This window comes from Lepisma saccharinum, chromosome 24 (assembly GCF_977018435.1).
Source record: "Lepisma saccharinum chromosome 24, izLepSacc3.1, whole genome shotgun sequence".
Lineage (NCBI taxonomy): Eukaryota > Metazoa > Arthropoda > Insecta > Zygentoma > Lepismatidae > Lepisma > Lepisma saccharinum.
In genome coordinates this window covers 58,229,375-58,250,614 of record NC_139252.1, presented here as the reverse complement: position 1 = coordinate 58,250,614, position 21,240 = coordinate 58,229,375, and positions in this window count along the sequence as shown.

Genomic DNA, 21,240 nt, shown 5'->3' with positions numbered 1-21,240 from the left:
CGGCCTGATGCGGGGCAAACCCAGCTCTCACCAGACGCCAGAACTAAATCTTAAGAGCTCTAAACCTGGCCCTGGTAAGCTACAATTCCGCTCAGGTCTAATAATGCATGTGTGTACTATTTTGTATTTAGTGTCGTCGTTGTTTGCGAGTGTGTGTTCAATCAATTTCATTGCGGCTTTCACTTCACGATCCATATTTGAGGACCCACTACCACAGACTGTGTCCCGACCGAACGTACCAGCGACAAAACGTACCACTAGGGTTTTCCCGACGAAACATGCCACTCAGATAAACACCTGCGTTCAAAATATTTACTCCGCGACAAAACGTGCCACTTCAAGGAAAACGCTTGAACTTAAAATCAAAAGAGAATAAAGTGGTTAGTGGCCCGTCGAGTGGTCACGTTTGTGGAGTCCCGAATGGTGCTCAGTTGGATGTGAAGAAGCGTATGCAAGAGGCGAAGAAAAGGGTTCGAGAGGAAGACACGCCAATTGCCAAGATTTACAACGATACTCTAGGCAACCTACACGACAAAGGTTAGGTTAGGCTAGCCTAGGTTAGGTTAAGTTAGGTTAGGCTAGGTTAAGTTAGGCTAGGCTAAGTTAAGTTAAGTTAGACTAGCTTAGGTTAGGCTACGTTAGGTTAGACTAGGTCAAGTTAGGCTAGGCCAGGTTAGGTTAAGTTAGGCTAGCTTAGGATATGTCAAGTTAGGCTAGGCTAAGTTAAGTTAGGCTACGTTAGGTTAGGCTAGGTTAAGTTAGGCTAGGTTAGGTTAAGTTAGGTTAGGCTAGGCTAGGTTAGGTTAAGTTAGGCTAGGCTAAGTTAAGTTAGGCTAGGTTAGGTTAAGTTAGGTTAGGTTAGGCTAGGTTAGGTTAAGTTAGGCTAGCCTATCTTACGTTAAGTTAGGCTAGGTTAGGTTAAGTTAGGTTAGGCTAGGTTAGAACTGACATAACTAATACGAAAATCGAAAAAAAAGACGAAAAGATAAAGCAAAAGAAAAAATGTGGACGACAGCTTAACCACAGCTGATTTTAAATACGTCAAAATAGCTATACGAGATGCATTATATAGTAATTTTGCCAGTCCAAAGCGTGGATAAAGTGTGATGGAAATCAGCAAAACCATCAAATGGTACGTTTTGTCGCATCGCAAATATTTTTAGACTTATTAGAAGACCCGTCGCAGGTAGCCGGTCAAGTGGTACGTTCGGTCGCGTATTCACCAGACAAATTACGGTTATACGTGTACTACTGGGCATCGAGCGAAGAAGCTCTCAATTCCGTACGCTATCTAGCGTCGTTCGTACGAACCATTTGGCGCTTGGGCGAAATCCACTCGCTGGAGCTCTCTTTACCCGACGCTGATAAATCTAATGGCGAATGGACGGTCGATTAGCCAGTAACTGCGAGTTCCAGCGCGCTGTGTACGCTAGAAGTGGACACCGACTGGCTATCAACCACGTTTCATGCCTCCGGCCAGCAAAAGCGACCGTGTTTCCGCCGCGGCTAAAAATACGCGACGACGACCAGCGCCAGTGCGAAGGTTTCCCTTTCAGCTGGCCAATTAGGTGAGAGGACCAAGTTTGTTATTGGAGACATTCGGAAGTTGCGTTTTTTTTACGGTGCCGGATCGCCGGAAGTTTAGATATAAACGGCGATGCTGATGTGGCGTTTTAGGCAGAGTGATTTTCTTAGAAAGTGGCGAAATTGCTTGGACGTCGCCAGTAATTTTTAATGGGGCTATTGATAAAACTTGAATAGTAATTTCAGTAACAATTATTATTATTAACGGTAATAACTATTAAAATTGATAACAATAAAGTAATTTTATTCCGAATTTATTATTCTTTACTATATCCTTGGAGAAATGAGAGAGGTGTTGACGTTAACAAAGAAAACTAAATATATGCTTACAGGTCGAAACCAAGTGTTAGGTAATAATGAAAATCTAATTATTGATTACAACTCGTTTGAACCAGTTTCCAAATTCAAGCACTTAGGAGTAATACTAACAAATGAAAATGATATTAAAGAGAAAATAAAAAGCAGGCTTAATTCAGGAAATGTATGTTACTTTTCTCTTCATAAACATTTGTCTTCTCGTTTAATATCTAAGATACTAAAAGTTAAAATATACAAAACAGTAATTTTGCCCGTAATATTATACGGATGCGAAACTTCGTCCCTTACATTGAAAGAGGAACATAAATTGAGAGTATTTGAAAATAAGATCCTTAGGAAAATATTTGGACCTAAAGGGGATGAGGAGACAGGTGAGTGGAGAAGGTTACATAATTTGTATTAATGTCCAGATATTATTAGAATAATTAAATCAAGAAGACTTATGTAGGTGGGCAGGCCATGTGGCACGAATGGGAGAGGAAAAAAGAGTTTACAGGATTCTTGTTGGGAAACCTGATGGTAAGAGACCTGAAGGAAGGACAAGATGAAGATGGAGGGATGACGTTGATATGAACCTAAAGGAAATTGGTAGGGATGGAAAAGCGTATATAGATCTTGCTCAAAATAGGGACAGATGGAAGGCCTGTCTTGCTGCAGCTATGAACCTTCGGGTTTAAGAAGACTAGAGAGTTAGTTAGTTACTTATATCCTTGGAGAAAATTTTCTACTCGATCCACCAGGTGAGTGAATATGCAGCAAAATTGTTTTTCATTATCTTTTCACATTTCATATAGTCAATTTAAATGCATTGTTATTGGAGTTATCGGGGCCCTCTTGCTCGAGCGTTAGATAGCTTACGGAATTCAGAGAAGCTTCGTTCGAGCGAATAACGCTCGAACAGGCAACACGAGCTATATACGCTCGAAGCCCAGTAGAACACGTATAACCAGTCGGCCCTCAAATACGGGTCTTGAAGTGAAAGACAGAGAAATTGAAACTTAAGTGAACATAGTTAAAATGTAATTGAGTGTGTCATACCAAATAGGTGCGTTTCGCCTACGTCACAAACTGTTACATTGTGACTTCCAGCAGCCATGATTGAAGCCAGTTCTTGTAAGAATACGTACGGGCGGGAGTTACTAACACAGACATTCGTGATTGTAAATAAAGGTGGAGTTGGTGCAAACGTAACGAACGCTACGTGGTGGATATATCCTTGAAAACGACAATTAAATTGGCGGCTATGCACATCCTGACGTCACATGATACCCACCTATACATAGCGATACATGAAAATGTATAGATGATTATGGGCTGAAACTACCAGGGTGAATTTTTGCACCTTGATTCTATGCATTCGAGCGTGGGAGACTGTGGTCGCATACAGTACTCTAATAGTTATTGACTTTTGTTATTTACTTTTATACGCCTATTTCAAGAAAAATGTAGCAGAACATTTTAGTTATAAAGTTCATGTTACGTGACCTAACACACAAAACTCGATGTTTTGCAACTTTGAAAACTCTGGAGACATTTATTCTTTAGATAACATGGTAGAATATGAGAGCAAACTGGCTCCTGTATTTTCCGCTAAATGTTTCCGATATAACACAGTTTATACTTTGTATTATTCTTTTCAAATACTAATTCAACTTTATTATATTTCTCTTATGAGCAATAGAATAGAATCGAATAGAATTTATTTCAGTATGAGCCTTTACAGCTGTACAGTGGGATCCATAAGTATTATCAAGCAAATTGTCCATCACCACATTTATTCCCTTTGTTTTATGCAATGAGAGCTTCAAGAACTGACACAAAATACCAAACAATCTGCTTACAACCTCTGAACCAGTATACGTAAAATTACAGTCCTTAAAAATACGTAGGATGAAGATAAGAACCAACGAAAATAGTCATGATGAAAAATTTTAGTGCAATTTCCCTACACCCTTCCTCCTCTGTCTACTTCCACATTCACACTGCTTGGGAGTTCACAAACACTATTTCATTTCAACTCTTTCCCTACACTTGCACTGTTACCTGAGTGCTTCCTAAATTTTCTCACATTTATTAATTTATTTATTTAGTAGCCCCCCCCCCCCCCGTGCAAGCTATAGTTCTGACGAAGCTTTCTCTAACTTGAAATGAACGATACCAATTTCCAGGGGGAGGATTGACATACTCGGTTCGTCCCTCCCCTCCCGGCGCTCATGGGCTTGCCACATATTGTATACTAGGAATCCTTATATAAAAAGTTACTATCATTGCCTCATTATTATACTTGTTAATGTACATTATTAACATACCTTAAAATATTAGTCAACATGACTAATGTCAGATAAAGTGTGACAGCGAGTTCAGTGAGTGAGAAATGGGAATTCCATGAATTTTTTTTCTATGCAGCAATGCTCGTAGAATAAAGAAGTGTGTCCAGAATTTTGTTTTCACATACCTTACAAATGATGGTTACGCGGGTGACATCGAAACGACAAACCAGTACATGTTCAAGCTTGTCTGCTTTCACAGACTCTTAAGTTCATCTAAGGCTGTGGACAAAGGTTACACGTACATGATATTCTTAACCAATCCTTATGAGAAAAATGTGCAGGAAATTAGGTCCGGAGACCTTTGTAGCCACTTGCTGAATACCTTTTGTTGTGTAATGGGCTTAACAACGTACATGCTTGGCCACGTATGGCTGGAATTAGATTGTTTTAGATACAACCAGAGTAAATATGGAGAGTCACAGACAACATTTGTAAGGTATGTAAATAAAATTGTGGACTGTTTTCTTTATTGTGTGAGCATGTAATCGCTGCATCTTCATAAACACAAATATAGTCATTTGTAATAATGTAAATTATTTTAAATGTAAATAGTTACTATGATGAAATTATTTCTGAATGATCATTGAAGCATTGTTAACTTATAGTGGATATGCAAGAATACCATTAGAATGCATTATATATAAAGAATTGTATAGCTCTATTTGTCAATTGGTAACGTGTGTTTAGTTACGTTTTCCTTGTTTCAGGTAAGGTCAATTTTATTATCGCTTTGGAATGAAGGCCACGCCGTTACGAACAGATAAGTCTGTTACAGTATTCTTATTTCATCTCTGGTATCTATTTTCGTTCATTACTTGTTATTTTGTTTCGTAAGATGGCATATTTGCTTGAGAACTTTTGTCTTCTTATGACTTGTACATTTTTTCGATTTCAATATTTAGTAAATATTTCGACCCATATATTTTCTCATTTGTTTTCCAAAATTTCTATTCAAAATTCCATTTAATCTGTTATATTGTATTACATTTTTCTCAACATCTCAATTTAAACTAAAAAGATAGGTACAATTTATTAGATAAGATGAATTACTGTATATTAAATTAGATTATAATTAGAAATAATATCACGAAGATTTTTCCCCTTTTTTGTTTTCGAACTGTGAAATATGGCTTTCCAAATGTACAAATTTTGCTACCTGTTCAATTATTATATCGTTTATTACTATTTTTGTACTCTAGAAAGTTAGTTTGTTTTACCATTTATTGTTACTGACTTTTTTATCCTCTGAAATTTTCATGTTATACGTAGGTATTTCACAACACGTTTATTAGAAAACGTATTACGTGAGATACTGACTTCAATACCGTTTATATTTTTCAGCATAATCTCCTTCAACATTGATACACTTATGCCATCGCTTTATCAGTCCCCAAAACCTGCTTTTTTGCTATAGACTAAACCATGAGAAGAACACCTTATTGCAGTTGCTATGCTATCTACGTCACTTCTGTCATGAAAAACTCAATATGCTGACCAAGGCAGAAATTTATTTTATTATAAAACATAAACTAAACGTAACGTTTCAACCTTCTAGAAAGGTCTTCTTCAGACTCTGTACCAAGTACAAATGAAACAAGGTACAAAACAGGAAGATATATATATACACATAAAATCACTCCCCTCCAGACGCAAGATTATTAGAAACAATGAACTGGAATGGGGGACTGAAGATAAACAAAGAATCGACTAAGGTGTTAGAAAGCGTGGAAAAGACAAGAGGGAAAGAGGAGAGAAGAAGGAAGAAGAAAGAAAAAGAGCGTGAGATAAAGAGTCCAACCACTTTCCAGATGATAGAAATGTTTAGCTAAATCGCCTGTCCGGTGAAAGTACAGTTGACAAGGGAAGGCCACCTGCTGGAATGTTCCAGAAAAGACAACTTTATAATAATCTTGTGTCTGGAGGGGAGTGATTTTTGTGTATATATATATCTTCGTGTTTTGTACCTTGTTTCATTTGTACTTGGTGCAGAGTCTGAAAGAGACCTTGCTAGAAGGTTGAAACGTTACGTTTAGTTTATGTTTTAAAATAATAGAAATTTCTGACTTGGTCAGCATATTGAGTTTTGCATATCATGGAAACAAGGCTTAATGGCGTTACACTTCTGTCAGCTCGAATGATTTCCTCCACCCGTACCATGTCCACATACTCTCCTCGAGTACGGCCACCATTTTTAAACTGAGCTGCCCATGCGCGCGTCTGCTATCTAGCGACTGCTAACTGAAAATCATCAAGCTGGATTGTGCTGCCATCTAATGACACATTTAGAAAATATTCACTAGTCTTTTCAGCTATCCCACGTCAGTTTGTGACCTGTTTACTGACTTCCCCTCGTAATTTGTAAGAACTGATTGAAGTTTGAAAACAGACCTTTGTACACCATCTTCACTTGCTGCCTTACATCCTTTTATAAAACATTATGGCTGCAAGAGTGACTTGTCCGCTATTACCCGCAACATGCTCACAAATTTGGTAAAGAGTGACAGATACGGCCACGTGTTTGGTGTTGGGCATCGTATAACTTAGGTTTTGGCTCAAACGACTGAGAGGGTTGGCTGGAGCAAGCTTCAAGACATCCCATACAGTTGGAGCCTTCGTTGAGAAGCTAATGTAACATATGAAGTTTGTTTAGACATAAATCGTTCTTCCAAACAGCTCGCTAACTCGGTACGTCACAGGCGACCTCCACAGTGCATGACGTCACGCAGACATGTCTGTGTGTGCGCGATTTTGTGAATAACCTCCCATCCGTCTCTCTCTCTTCTCTCTCTCTCTCTCTCTCTCTCTGTCTGTCTTTCATCTCTGATTCTCCTTTCTCCTTTTCTTTCCATCGCAGTTTCTCCTTCTCTTTTCATCTGTTTCTCCTTTCTTCTTCTCTTTCCATCTGTTTCTCCTTCTCTTTGCATATCTGTTTCTCCTTTCTCCTCTTTCCATCTCTGTTTCTTCTTCTCTTTCCATCTCTGCTTCTCCTTTTCTTTCCACCTCAGTTTCTCCTTTTCTTTCCATCTCAGTTTCTCCTTTTCTTTCCATCTCAGTTTCTCCTTCTCTTTCCATCTCTGTTCCTCCATTTTCCTTCTCTTTCCAACTCTGTTTCTCCTTCTCTTTCCATCTCTGTTTCTCCTTTCTCCGTCATTCTTTTCTTCGCTGGCTCGGTGGCCGAGCGCGTCATCTGTCAACCTATGCACGTTAAACTGGCTTGTTTAATGCATACAAACCTTGAAGAAAGCGCGCAGTGGAAATTTCCGCCTTAAAGGTCTACTTATTAGCTATGGGGCAGCTATGCTATTCGAATGTACAGATACAACACTGTCCCAAATTATGCGAGTTTATTCACATAATGTGCAAGCACAATTAGACTACATAAAGAAAGATTGTTGGATGTTAAACTCGCTGAAATAAACATTGTCGTATCACTTGGCCAGTTTGATGGATATTAGTTTAACTAATTAATAATAATGAACTAAATATGTTTATTTACTGTCAAGTCACTTCTCCACGTAGTATAGACGAGAAAGATGAACAAAATATAATTGAGTGAGTGAGTGCAAGATCGGAACTTTAAAACACGTGGTTCCTCGGACACCTTCACAAAGTGTGAAACGCCCCTCGGGTTTCGACCTCACACACACACACAACGTTGCAGTTGCGGTAAAAATCAGAAACGGGCTTGACTGCAACGTACCGGGTTCGACGTTGTGACGGGGAACATTATTCAGTTTTACCCATGATGTTAGATCTTTTCTAGCCGGAGATATGATGTTCTTATACACTCAGGGTTCGGGTATATAATGAAAGTTAGCGTCGACATAAACAGTTTATTACACTGGGGTGAAATTAGATATCCGCACAAAACAAAGTCACAAAATCTCCTGATAAGATTTCACTGCACTTTTGTCGTTCTTGAAGTCGCAGGTTCGAATCTCCTCTGCAGAAGTCTTGGAGAGGGAGGACAGGGACCAATCAATTTTTCTCCAGTGGGGAATAAAGGACCTTATTTTTCTTTTAGGGCATTGGGTCGCCTCTGTGCTGACTTGGGAACAATAGGGCATTAATTTAAACGACTCAAGGAACATTTAAATCTGCTTTCCTAGTAAAGAGTAATATCAACATAGCAACGGAAACTTACTATAAGCTTTCAAAGGATAATGCTTAGTTAAACTTTATTTACTTTAATTAATAACTTGAATAATGCTAAGCTGAAGGCAGTAATAAAACACTGCTCGTTTTTCCCTTAATGAAAAATTAACTAACGATGAACATCATCCTTCGTATAATCTACCTGGTAGGCCAAGAAATATTGCTATCGCTTGGATAATCTACCACAGTAGGCCAAAAGATGACGTCATTCCTGCATCGACTGTTGTGAAATGTATAATCTACTAGTAAGCCAAAGAATACGGATACCCTTCGTATAATCTACTAGTAGGCCGTCTCCCAACAGTAAATATGTCCACGAGCTAAACCGTAACCCAATACAATGCGTATAATCTACCTGTAGGCCGCACAAGGAGTACGTTTCTGTTCTACAGGCAGGCCACAGTGTGGGAGGTTGAGCTTGAAACAATGCGTATATTCTGCCCGGTAGGCCGAGAAATATTGCTACCTCTCGTATATTCTACCAGAGTAGGCCACACTGTAAGAAGCCCTCTTGTATCCCTAAGCACCCGTGTGCTTGCAATGCTGGGCTATTTGCGGGAGCAGAGCTCGACCATGAGTCGCCGAAGAGTCAACACAGAACTGGCTGGCCAGGGCAGCGTCGCTGCTTATATACAATTCCGAGCGCAGCGCCAGCGCCTCTAGTGGATTCTCGTGAACTACGAGAGCGCTGCTTAACATGAGGTGCCATCTATACAGGTTATCAATGAACTAGTTGAAACCATAACGCTCCCTAGTGAGATATGGTGGAACTACGTTCTCTACCAAGCATAGCAGTGAAACCCTATGCAGAAGCGATAACACAATAGATAAGATTATGCTATTCAACAATGACAATAACAAGAACAAATGCGGAACTTGTGGCGATCTTGCAGGATCGTTACAAGTGTATACCTTGAGGAAAACTACTTCCTCCCCCTTGGCCAGAATCCAAAATGCGCTGCCTGAAGGGCTGAAAGGTCGCACCGAGGCTTCCTGATTACGTCCTTGCGTAACCGATTCTATTGACCTTTGGTGGCAAAATTAATAATGATTCCATCAATCTGGCACAAATGAACAAAATGACTGCTCCGCGCGCACTACAGTCCATAAACCTCGCCACCGAAGTTCCCGGCCTGAACATAGGTGTCTGTTACGAGTGTCCTTCATAAAATTCATCTAATTATTATTCATTCCCCACTCCGTCAGGGATCCCAGGTTCGAATCCTGGGCTTGGCATGGGTGTCCTTTGTGAGTGTCCCTTTATCAATTTCATCTGATCATCACTAATTCTCAGCGTCGCGATTAGCCAAAGGTGGCAGCAAGGCGACGCTAAATGAAAAACAAATACAAAATTCAGTTATATTTTAGACGTTTTGGTTCATTCCCAGTATCGGTTGATTAAAATGAATATCTTGAGTGCGCCAGCACTTATGCTATTTGCACGCAGGACAAGCTCCTTACAATAACTAAGATCAACACTTGTGTCTAGGTACTAAAATATCCTCACCTGAGTTAAAGCCTGATTGACTGATTGGGTTGGTGTTTTAAGTCCGCTGTATGCACAAGAATGCTAATCGGGACAGGACCTACAGTTTAAAGTGGGATCCGAATCACTATGTGCCTCCACCGGGTATCGAACCTGGGAGCCCTTGATTACAAGGTGACGACGCTATCACTCCGCCGCCGGGGAGACCACGCTCTCAGCACATGTGTAAGGAAGTGTACAGTCCTGAAGAAGATTATAGTGACTGTAGGTCCAGGCGACAGAGCCACGTTGTCGCGCCAGAGCCACGTTGTCCTGCAAGACCGATTACCAGGGTGTACTTGTGGCTTTCTCAGATGGTCCACATCCCTTATCTTTTGCACTGAAGACAGAAACTATTTGAAAGGGATGACGAAATCCAAACTTTCACCGTTTGTATTTCAGGAGAATTCTGATCTACCGTCGAAATAATAACTGATATTCTTTCTTGATTTGTTCCCAAGAGCGAACTAGCAGTAGTGATCTCCTGAACCGTCAGAAGTCTTAGGGAGAGTCTATTTTACATCCAGGAGACCCTTTTCACCCATAACACGGTAGGAAGAGAGGCGAGGCCTTATTCGGCTGGAACCTAACAGCTGATGGGGTGACAGATGCGTTCCCTCCCACAGGAAGAGAAATATCGGAGATTTCGAAAAAAATGTCTGGCAAACTATCCATACCATGCTTGGCGGAGCGTTCCTTCACTTTACCCCCCGCTGGGAAGGAACTTATAAACAAGTAAGAATCAATATTCGACGATACCGCAGCTTTCTAGCAATCACACATAAAATTCCCTTGATTACTTTGACTATTTTATTATTATTAATGTATGGCTTTCAGTCCACGATTTATGCACTATTATTTTTCTACTCTGCCTAGAATCAGGTCTACGGTTTGATGCGTTTTTGCATATGGTAAGGGTAACGTGAGGGTCTGGTGCGGGGCACAGCCAGATTCAAACAAACTGCAAAACTAAATGCTAAGAAAAACTCAATATGCTGACCAAGGCAGAAGAAGGAAGACAAGTGGCAGGGGAGAATTGGAAGAGAAAGAAAATGAGAGGTGGTTTGGAATAAGGAGTATGGGGAAGACCACAGAAAAGATATGCAAAGTGCTTAGGAAAGCGGGCATTAAAACTTACAGGAGGGGAGGGAGAAACGTCTTAAGAATAAAGAAGAATGCAAACAAGAAAAAGGAAAACAGAGAAGAGGAAGGGATTATCTACAAAGTGAAATGTAAAGAATGTCAGTGTGTACATAGGAGAAACGAAAAAGAGGCTGAAAGACAGGTTGAAACAACATAGGGATGATGTACGACTTAAGAGAGAGAGAGAAATGCGATATTTAAACACACGAGAGAAACAGGACATGACATAGAGTGGGATGAGGCTCAGCAAATAGGAAGTGAATAGGGTACTAGTGAGAAAATGGAAGGTAAAGAAGACACAATGAACTGGAATGGGGACTCAAGATAAACAAAGAATGGAAAAAGGTGTTAGAAAGAGTGGAAAGGACAAGAGAGAAAGGGGAGAGGAGAAGGGAGAAAGAAAGGAAAGAGAGCGTGAGATAAAGAGTTCAAGCACCTTCCAGATAAAAGAAAATGTTTAGCTAAATCGCCTGTCAGGTGAAAGTACAGTTGACAAGGGAAGGCCACTTGCTGGAATGTTCCTGGAAAAGAACTTTGTAATAGTCTTGTGTCTGGAGGGGAGTAATGTTTGTGTATATATATCGTCCTGTTTTGTACCTTGTTACATTTGTACTTGGTGCAGAGTCTGAAGAAGGCCTTGCTAGAAGGTTGAAACGTTACATTTAGTTTATGTTTTATAATAAAATAAATTTCTGCCTTGATCAGCATATTAAGTTTTTCATATCATGGAAACAAAGCTTAATGGTGTTATAAATGCTAACAACTCTAAACCTGGCCCTCCTAATCTAACGATTCCTAACCAACAATTCCGCTTAGGTCTAATCATGCATATGTGGTTAGGTTAGGAGGGCCTGGTTTAGAGCTTTTAGCATTTAGTTTTCTAGTTTGGTGGAAGGTGGGTGTGCCCCGCACCAGACCCGGAAATGTAATTCCAAAGTGCATCATATGATGCAACTGAGATTTTTCTTTCTATGTCGAGCTGTACTTTAATGGTATTTACTAGCCATGTCGAAAGGTGTTATATGTAAAAGTCGGTTATTAATAACAACTATAAATGTAAAAATACATTCGCACGGAATGATTAAGGATTATTCTCTAACGAATTGACAACAAAAGGCAAAAATTGTAAGTGACGTAAACAAATACTATACAAATTTTTAGGCTTTTTGAGTTCCGATATCCTCTTTGTTGTTGACGATAATGTTTTTTAAAATTCTTGTTTTACAGTACTGCTATCACATTCCGAGGAAATTTCTGAGCTTATGAAGAAATTAAACTTTCAATTTAATATAATAAGAGCACTTTTAGCATCAAATTCCCCATGTATTTAAACGGGAGAACAATTGCCCGTCAAAAGCGTGACACAATGTAAGCAGATAGGTAGGGACATTGAATTTTCGCGATGCGCGAAATAGCGAAATGTGAAAAAAAGATGCAATTTTGAACATTCTGCACGTAACTACACCCCCAATGATGAAATATGCATGAATTTTATTCGCGAAGTAATGCGAAATGTGTGCTTTTCCACGAAATGAACGCTTTTTCGCGAAATAACCGTGAAATATCATCATATTAAGTAGAAAACACGCAAAAACAGGCAATCGAGGTTGTGCGCACGAACTGTCGATTTGTAACGAAACGTTTGCCTAAAGTTTCCTACCACTTGCAGCTGAAGAACTTTTTATCTTCGATCACATCAGGAAGACGCTGCAAATTGGGATTTCCCAGGCACATAATCTCAGTTTGAAAACAAACTTCGCTCCCTGTCAAGCTGCATTCCTTTCTTGCCCCGAATGTTTACTCAACTTCCAGTTTCATTGAACTTGCTAGCTGTAGCAGCGATAAGATTAGTCTGTTCCTGCATATCAAGGGAAACAATGGTGTCATTCGTGTTCAGTCATGAATGAATTTTGTTTATCATGTGATTTTCAACATGTGTTTGTGTATGTGCAGTAGTGATTATTTTATTTGATGGACAGCAAGGATATCCTTTAAATACATACAATGAATAAATCACTTGAGATATGCAATTTAGAAATGAAGTGATTTTGTGTTGATGTTTTCTTTATGGTTGGACAGCTAAGTACTTGTGTATGTGTACAGTATATAAAAATGAAGTAGTTTATGAATTTATAGCTCTTTTGTATGTTGTTTCCTCTCATAATGAAAAAGTGTGTACCAATTTTTTTTCCACCGCTGGTATATACCGCTGATCTAACATTTTATTTACCGCTCTCCTCAGTTTTTATTTATCATAAATTTGTCTCCCTACAGATAGGTTATACTACTTCTCAGTGTTAGTAATATTGCAGATGTAAAACAGAATAGAATTTCGAATAGGACCTGGCAACACTCGAGAGCGCCAATGGAGGACGGAGAAGGGACAGTTGTGTGAAATGTTTCGTGTCGCTGACTTTGTTCATAAATAGTTATTTCCTCATGTGTAATCTTCTGTGTAAGTTAGCTGTTACTTCTATACTTATATACTTCAGTACATCAAAACATTAATATTCCGTAACACAGACTGTTACTTCTTGTGACATTGGTGTTTTCCCTGTCCATGTGTGTGCTAGTGTACTTTCGCTATTCACGTCCTACCTGCTGTTCCGAGGTGAGATAATCCGGTACGATTTGGTTGAATATTACATTCGTTTGCACCTATATCCGGTCACAACAACTGTTGTGCTGCCACGTATATTAGCTTTCATTGACCAGCACCACTGCAAGTCGTTTCAAGGCCGACGTCATGAATTTCTGATGTTGACATTGAGGACCTCTGCTCGTGCCGTGATCATGAGGCACCACCTGGAAATACCTTTCTCTTGAAAACTGCTCATGGCTCTTTCCTCTGCGATGCGCCGAAGAACCGTTGCAACCCAAGGCAGCATGTCACGTGATGATGCCTGGAAGCGGTCCAGATTCCGCAGCTTTCTTCTGCTCCATCACCTTGTCCCGCACTCCCTCGCTACGCAAACACAACACGAGTTTCCATACAGCATCCGTTGCCAGAGCGACGTGGAGAGTATTGAGACTGGTGCGAGAACGAATGCCTTGGCAGTCAGCCTGCTTTCAACACTTGTTCCCTCCGACTACCTTCAACGCCCATCAATGTTGCTGCTGGAATCAACGGTTCTTCTTTTAGGGCGAACTTTAAATGGCCTGTGTATTTACTGTCAAGGGCAACAACCTTTTTTGTGCTCATTGCCACGAGAAACATGGCTAGGTTGGCAACCTTTCTTGCCGAGCCGAAGTTCAGTGAATAGTGACGCAGGAAAGGGTATCGTTAGGATGTATCTTAAATCGTGTAGCCAACCAGTAACAGTTAGAGCACTTTGGCAATAATAAGACGAGATATAATTTAGACCGATTTTTTCGTGGCGCAACAGCCCTTGGTGCACTAGACCTGAGACAGACTAGTTTGCTAGAAATCGCCCCCAAAATGTCATGCAACCTGCACAACAAATTCCCTTCAGCTCGTTGCCTTCTGTCCACATGGCTCCTGCCAGGTATTCTAAACCCGTCAGGTACCCGAACTCCTGTCATGGAGGGCCTCCCCGATGGCGCAGTGGTAGCGTCGTCGCCTTGCAATCAAGGGGTCCCGGGTTCGATACCCGGTGGAGGTACAAGTGGTTTGGATCCCAATTTAAACTATAGGTCCAGTCCTGATTAGCCTTACTTTGCATAAAGTGGACTTAAACATCAACTCAATCAATCAAATCCTGTTATGGATGAAATGTCTGCAAGAGAATTGAATTCAGGCCCGTTCCGATATCGCAGTGGTAACAACGTCGCAGATTCGATACCCGAAGTACAGCACCTTGAATAACGTAGTGTGGAAAACGACCCAAGAAACTGGTTCCCCAGACGGATGAGGAACATAGATGGCAGTGCGATCAATGTCGGTGCTAATTTTCTTATGAAAGTAATGCGCCTTTGTTAGTTTTTGGAATATATTATGTAGATTTGTTTGTCTTGAAAGGCGGTACGTGAATTGATGGAAACAGTTATATTTGTGGAGTGATTTGCAGTCACGAAATGACATTAATTTGGAAAGAAAAGTAAAATAAAATGAATATATAAATAGCATGCGTGCGTAACACAAGAAGAAACATCGCAATGTGATTCCGGACGTCAGGTCTTGGACTGTGTATTAGAGTTTATTTTTCTATGTTATTAGAATATAATTAGTATCCTGAGAGATATTTCATACCGAGGCGACAAACCACAAATGTCGCTTGGAAGCGAGCAGTCCGTAATCAATGCAGCCTTTCGAACCGTAGGGACACAAGCTCTGACTGCACCGTTTCCTCAAGGAGATTTTACAAAGCGACACGCGACAAACGATACGAGGATTTCACACCAAAGCGACACGGGTCCTTCGGTCCAAGGCAACTTTCACACCGAAGCGACACATGTTGCTTGGAAACGAGCCAATCAAGAGCAACATTTCACATCTTAGCGGCATGACGGGAAGTCATGGTTATAGAGGTTGCCCGAGGTGCAGAGACTATGAGGAAATATTTAAATGTGCAATGGATGTTCACAAAGTTATCTTGTATGGAGAGAAACTATGGATGCTACTTTCAGCTTATGACATCATCTTACTCGTAGCATCATCTGAAAACAATTCCCAACAAAATCCCCATCGCATTACTTTGGGTAAGCTCAGACCAAGCAATCGTTTCTCTTACCAGGCGTCCTTTATTTTATGTAGCCGTTGGAAGCTTCCTTACATAAACAGCCTGAGCGCGAGTCTCCGGTCTGGAGTTCGTCGAGCATAACGCCGACTTTCGCCTCCTAATATTTACCCTTCCCGCCTCCCCTGTTCGCTGTTTCCATTACAGTCAGCGGATGTTTGTGTCTTTTCGCCTTTAACGCCACGTCCCACACAAACTGATAATAGCGGCGGCAGCGAGAGAAGTCGTTTGTACGTTAACAAGTACGCGAAAACATGCGTACTTTCTTTCCTAATGCGCATTGTGACTATTGTAACATTCCTTTACAGACCCTCGTAGGATCTTAAGACAAGTTTTCGTCCACCGACCGCGACAGAGACGAAGAAGGAGTTCTAGAAATTTGAATCGCGCGCGAGATCTGATTGTAGTGCGGACAAGCATCGCTGCATGGCGCTTGCTATCTTCCATTCACAATAGACTATATTAGTGGTGACGTCACCTGAGCAAGATTGAGTCCAAACAAGCTTGTCTCGTGGTGTTTCTCAATTCGACAATATCATTGGAAGTTGTGAAACATAATTGTGATGTGTCTTACATCCATGTAAAGATGAGATTTCAGAGAATACGAAGATATAGGTATTGCACATACCTTACAGAGGATAAGGCAAAGAATGTCTGGAGTAAGGAAATTAGAAAATATAGAAATTCCGGTTTCGAAGCTCAACTGTAGTGACATTTTTAAAAATATATATTTTTTTAAGGTTTACAGCATTTGATTTACTTCTGGTTCCAATTCTACTGAAATGAAAAATCTTATTGCCGACCTCCGTGGCGGAGTGGTTAGCACAGCAAATTGCGAAGCCAGGGGTCCCGGGTTCGAACCCAGGCATGGGTGTTCTTTGTAAGTGTCCCTGCATCAATTTCATCCTCATCGTCGCGATTGTACACTAAGTAACAAAAATCAATACTAATGCGAAATCTATTGATTTGGTTATTAATTGTAAGCGAATTTATACATATGCCACATTATACCTAATGAGTTTTAGGTATTTTGGGAATCAATAAGTTTCGATCACGTAAATTCTTTTTTGTATTTTCATTACAAATGTTGTTAATTTTTTTAATATTTTCAAAACTCTTTGTAAATTACATGGTTAAAGTTTAGGCAGTGAAACGCACAGCATTGTTAAAGCAGACGGATACACTTTGGTACAAATTCCAATATCTCTCAATTCAAATCCGGTTCTCCAGGTGGAATGTTTCCACCGGATGAGGCAAGGAATGGAATTCGTAATTTCGGCATTCCAACGGAGGAGAACATCCTGTCTCTCTAATATGCAATTCATTTTCTTATTTGATTTTTTACATAATTACAAACCATACCAACACAGTCCGCGATTTAGGAGGGGAAGTGAAACCAGGTCAAAATTTTTGTATCCGCGATAACTGACGTAAATTCAGAGACCACAGAATAGAGAATTTTATATCAACTAACCTTGGAAGATTAACCTTGTACACTGCATTTGAACGAAATCCGTCAACGGTGTTCAACTACTGCGGATTAAAATCAATGTTTCACCTATGTTACGTCTGCTCGAAATTCTGCTAATACTTTATAACATAATCTACACTTTTGGAGATTGGAAATAGAAAAACTCATAGCTATTTAGTAATATGAGTTGGCAAAAAGAAATGGTTGGAAATATAGTTTTGTAGCAGTTAATACCTTCAAAGGTTGACGTGGAAATACGTTTCAGGAAATCGGTCAATCTGTTTCAAGTTTGTGAACTTCAAATATCCCGTAACAAAAGTTCAGAAATAAACTTGAAGCCTGGAAGTAGCATGAAGCAGTACGTAATCGTCAACAAATAGCCTGTACCAGTACCAAATCGTCAACAAGTAGCCTGTACCAGTATGTAATCGTCAACAAGTTGCCTGTACCAGTATGTAATCGTCAACAAGTAGCCTGTACCAGTACCAAATCGTCAACAAGTAGCCTGTATCAGTACCAAATCGTCAACAAGTTTCCTGTACCAGTACCAAATCGTCAACAAGTAGCCTGTACCAGTACCAAATCGTCAACAAGTAGCCTGTACCAGTACCAAATCGTCAACAAGTAGCCTGTACCAGTACCAAATCGTCAACAAGTAGCCTGTACCAGTACCAAATCGTCAACAAGTAGCCTGTACCAGTACCAAATCGTCAACAAGTAGCCTGTACCAGTACGTAATCGTCAACGAGTAGCCTGTACCAGTACGTAATCGTCAACGAGTAGCCTGTACCAGTACCAAATCGTCAACGAGTAGCCTGTACCAGTACGTAATCGTCAACGAGTAGCCTGCACCAGTATGTAATCGTCAACGAGTAGCCTGCACCAGTATGTAATCGTCAACGAGTAGCCTGCACCAGTATGTAATCGTCAACGAGTAGCCTGTACCAGTATGTAATCGTCAACGAGTAGCCTGTACCAGTATGTAATCGTCAGCAAGTAGCACGAAGTAGTACGAAATCGTCCGACTTCTTTTCTATACCAATCAGTCTCTTGTTACATGGACCTTGAGCACAAAAGTGGGGCAATGCCACATTACTAGCGCAGGAATCTGGTTCACTTTCGCAAGACTGGTATCTTGCAGCCCCCCTTCCCTACTCCATGCTTACAAACAATGCGATTTATCCTCGGTTACCAAAGAGCGCAAGATCGAATCCAATCCCACTAATGGAACGACACAATTTAATAGTTGCCGCCTCCACTCCAAGCATATTATGGGATGGAGTAATCTTAACTTGATAAAAAGCCTAAGCGAAATCGAAGCTGCGATAAAGCGCCGCAGGGCCTCCGTCGTCAGTGCGACTTGTATTGAATTTCAATTCCAGTTCCTTTTGCCCGGGGGGGGGGGGGGGTTCAGAGCTTTTGAGAAGTTTAAACTGCCGAGTTTCCATCTTTAGACGGGACAAAGAGACGGAATGTCATTAATGAAATTGGTTTGTTGCTGCGAGGGGTTAATGAAGAAAAGAAGGCCCCCGGAGCACAGAGGACAAAGATGAAGGATGATACGAGAGAACAGGCCGTGGAGAAGGGGGTAACGGTGGAGAGAGAAGATTTGTCTTGTGGAGTGATATTGGAAAGTTACCCCCAGATTGGGTGTCTTGTGGAAGTTTTGTTCATGTCAAACTTTCGGTAGCTGTGTTCCTCAAAGTGATGGTCTACGGCATAGGCGTAGCTACAACTTTATATTTGGGTGTGCACAAAGAATAAGAATGAGGTCTTGCACCTTTTTAATAGCATATTTTGCAACACAATCACTTGGCTCTTTAACTGCACTGATGTTTGTAAAGGAATATAAATTCATTAAATGACACTGTTGGAAATTTCTGAAAATAAGAAGTAGAAAAACAAATTGCATAGAAATTACACACACACAAAATATTCATAAATATTACAAACAAATACATCAAAATACACGTCATCTATAACAAGAGACGTCTGTCAAAGGGTACAATGTTCTTAAACTCATCAATAACTTCATTTACATCAATAGACTAAGCTTTTTCCTGTTCCACAAATAGCAAGAGCAGGTCTTCCAATCTATCCTGCTTCTGAGTTTCTCTTAATTTAGTTTTAACTTAGGAAAGCTTGGCGAAAGCTTTCTCTCACACGTGCAGCTTGTGACAGGTATAGAAGAAAAGCGCTGTAGTACAGAGTAGAATGCAGTAAATATATTCTTTCTCCAATGACATCAAAAAATCGAAAAACTACAGACACTCGTTTCATTAGCGATAATGCACACGTTGGTACCAAGTAATGACATTTTCAACTTCTTACAAACTGCCGCTTATTTTCTCTCTTATTGAAATATCTGTCTTTAGTTCTCTTTGATAAAGCAGCCCTTTAAGGTGTGCCTAGGCAAACCCGGCACACCCCGTAGCTACGCCTATGATCTACGGTGTGTCCGAAAAGTAACGCAACCGAGACTTTGAGTGTACGTAACTTTTATACAAAAAGCAATAGAGACATGGGACTTGCACTGCGTATTAACTTTGAAACTATTGTACTGTGGTGCTGTGAAGATTTTTGGCAATAAATGTATCTTTGGAAGAGAGACTTAAAAATGGGATATGCTTTTTGGATTTCGTGCATGGAGTATCCTATTATGTTCATCTGGGAAATGTTGAACTTGTAATTAATTGCATTATATGTGCGCGTGATTACCGGGTGTTGCCAAGAGACAGGAAAATAATGAATTTTAACTATAGTGTAAAATGTTACTAATTTTCTTTACAGGTATTTAAAAGTATAAGTACAATATATAAATTATAAAGTAAAGTATTTTACAAATTCACTATAATATTAATTGAACTCAAAACTTGATTATAAATAACATTTTTAGTTTCACCTCCAGGAGCAAGAATAGATAAATTGAACGGCATTGGGAGTGTTACTATTCATCGTAGCGACCCCGAAAACTATGGATTCCTCACTAATATCGGTCGTTTTGGATTTGGATTATTTTTACATGTCACCCCTTCCCACCCTCACCCCTAGTGGTGCCAGGAGTGTCTTACCCCCACAGTATTTATTTCCAGATTGCAAGTGATACGTTGTACCAAGTTTGGTTGAAATTGCTCCAGGCGTTCGAGAGTTATGCCGGAACAAACATATACAACAAACAAGATAGATCGCATTTGATAAATACGCTTATGGATATTATATTTAAAGTTGGTATTATCTGTGGAAATCTGTGGTACTACTTTGTGTTTTGCCAACCTTCGTAGCGGAGTGGTTAGCACAGCCAACCACGACGCCAGGAGTCCTGGGTTCGAATCCCGGCCTGAGCATGGGTGTTCCTTGTGAGTGTCCTTTTATCCATTTCATGATATAGTCACTCATACTCATCTTCGTGATTAGCCAAAAGTGACAGAGAAGTGAAATAAATTAAATCAATCAATGCACTTTGTGTTTCATTAATCGGCAAAAGTCATCACTGGAATAAACCTGCCGTGTATTATTTTTTCGCTCTCTCTATTTGTAAGGAGAAACGTTAACAGGCGAAAGGGGACTTCCCGTTTCGCCTAAAATTGACCACTGGAGATCAAGCGGTTTTTATGTGCTGATAAGGCATAAGGCGAAACGGGCATAGAACATCACTCTGATTTGAGTCATCAATTTTCAAGAATTTCGTGCATGAAATACACTAACCAGTAAAAGTATTAAAAATATTTCATTAACTGAACTTCTTAATTCAGAAAACCCGGTGTGAGCATATTTCCCAATTTGCTTTTGTAATCGGTAAAAGTTAGGGTTACGAGACTTTTGAAACACACTGTACAACATGGCAGTTGACCTGGTAGAAATCATAAGCGTATTCTCTCAGGCAATAGCGATGGTTACTATAACAACCACGCCCTTCATAGTGACGTGAGCTATCATATTGGATATCGGATCGAACTATAGTGAAATTGTAATTTCATGGCGAGGAAACTGTTGGAATGCAATCAATGGTGTGGTAGT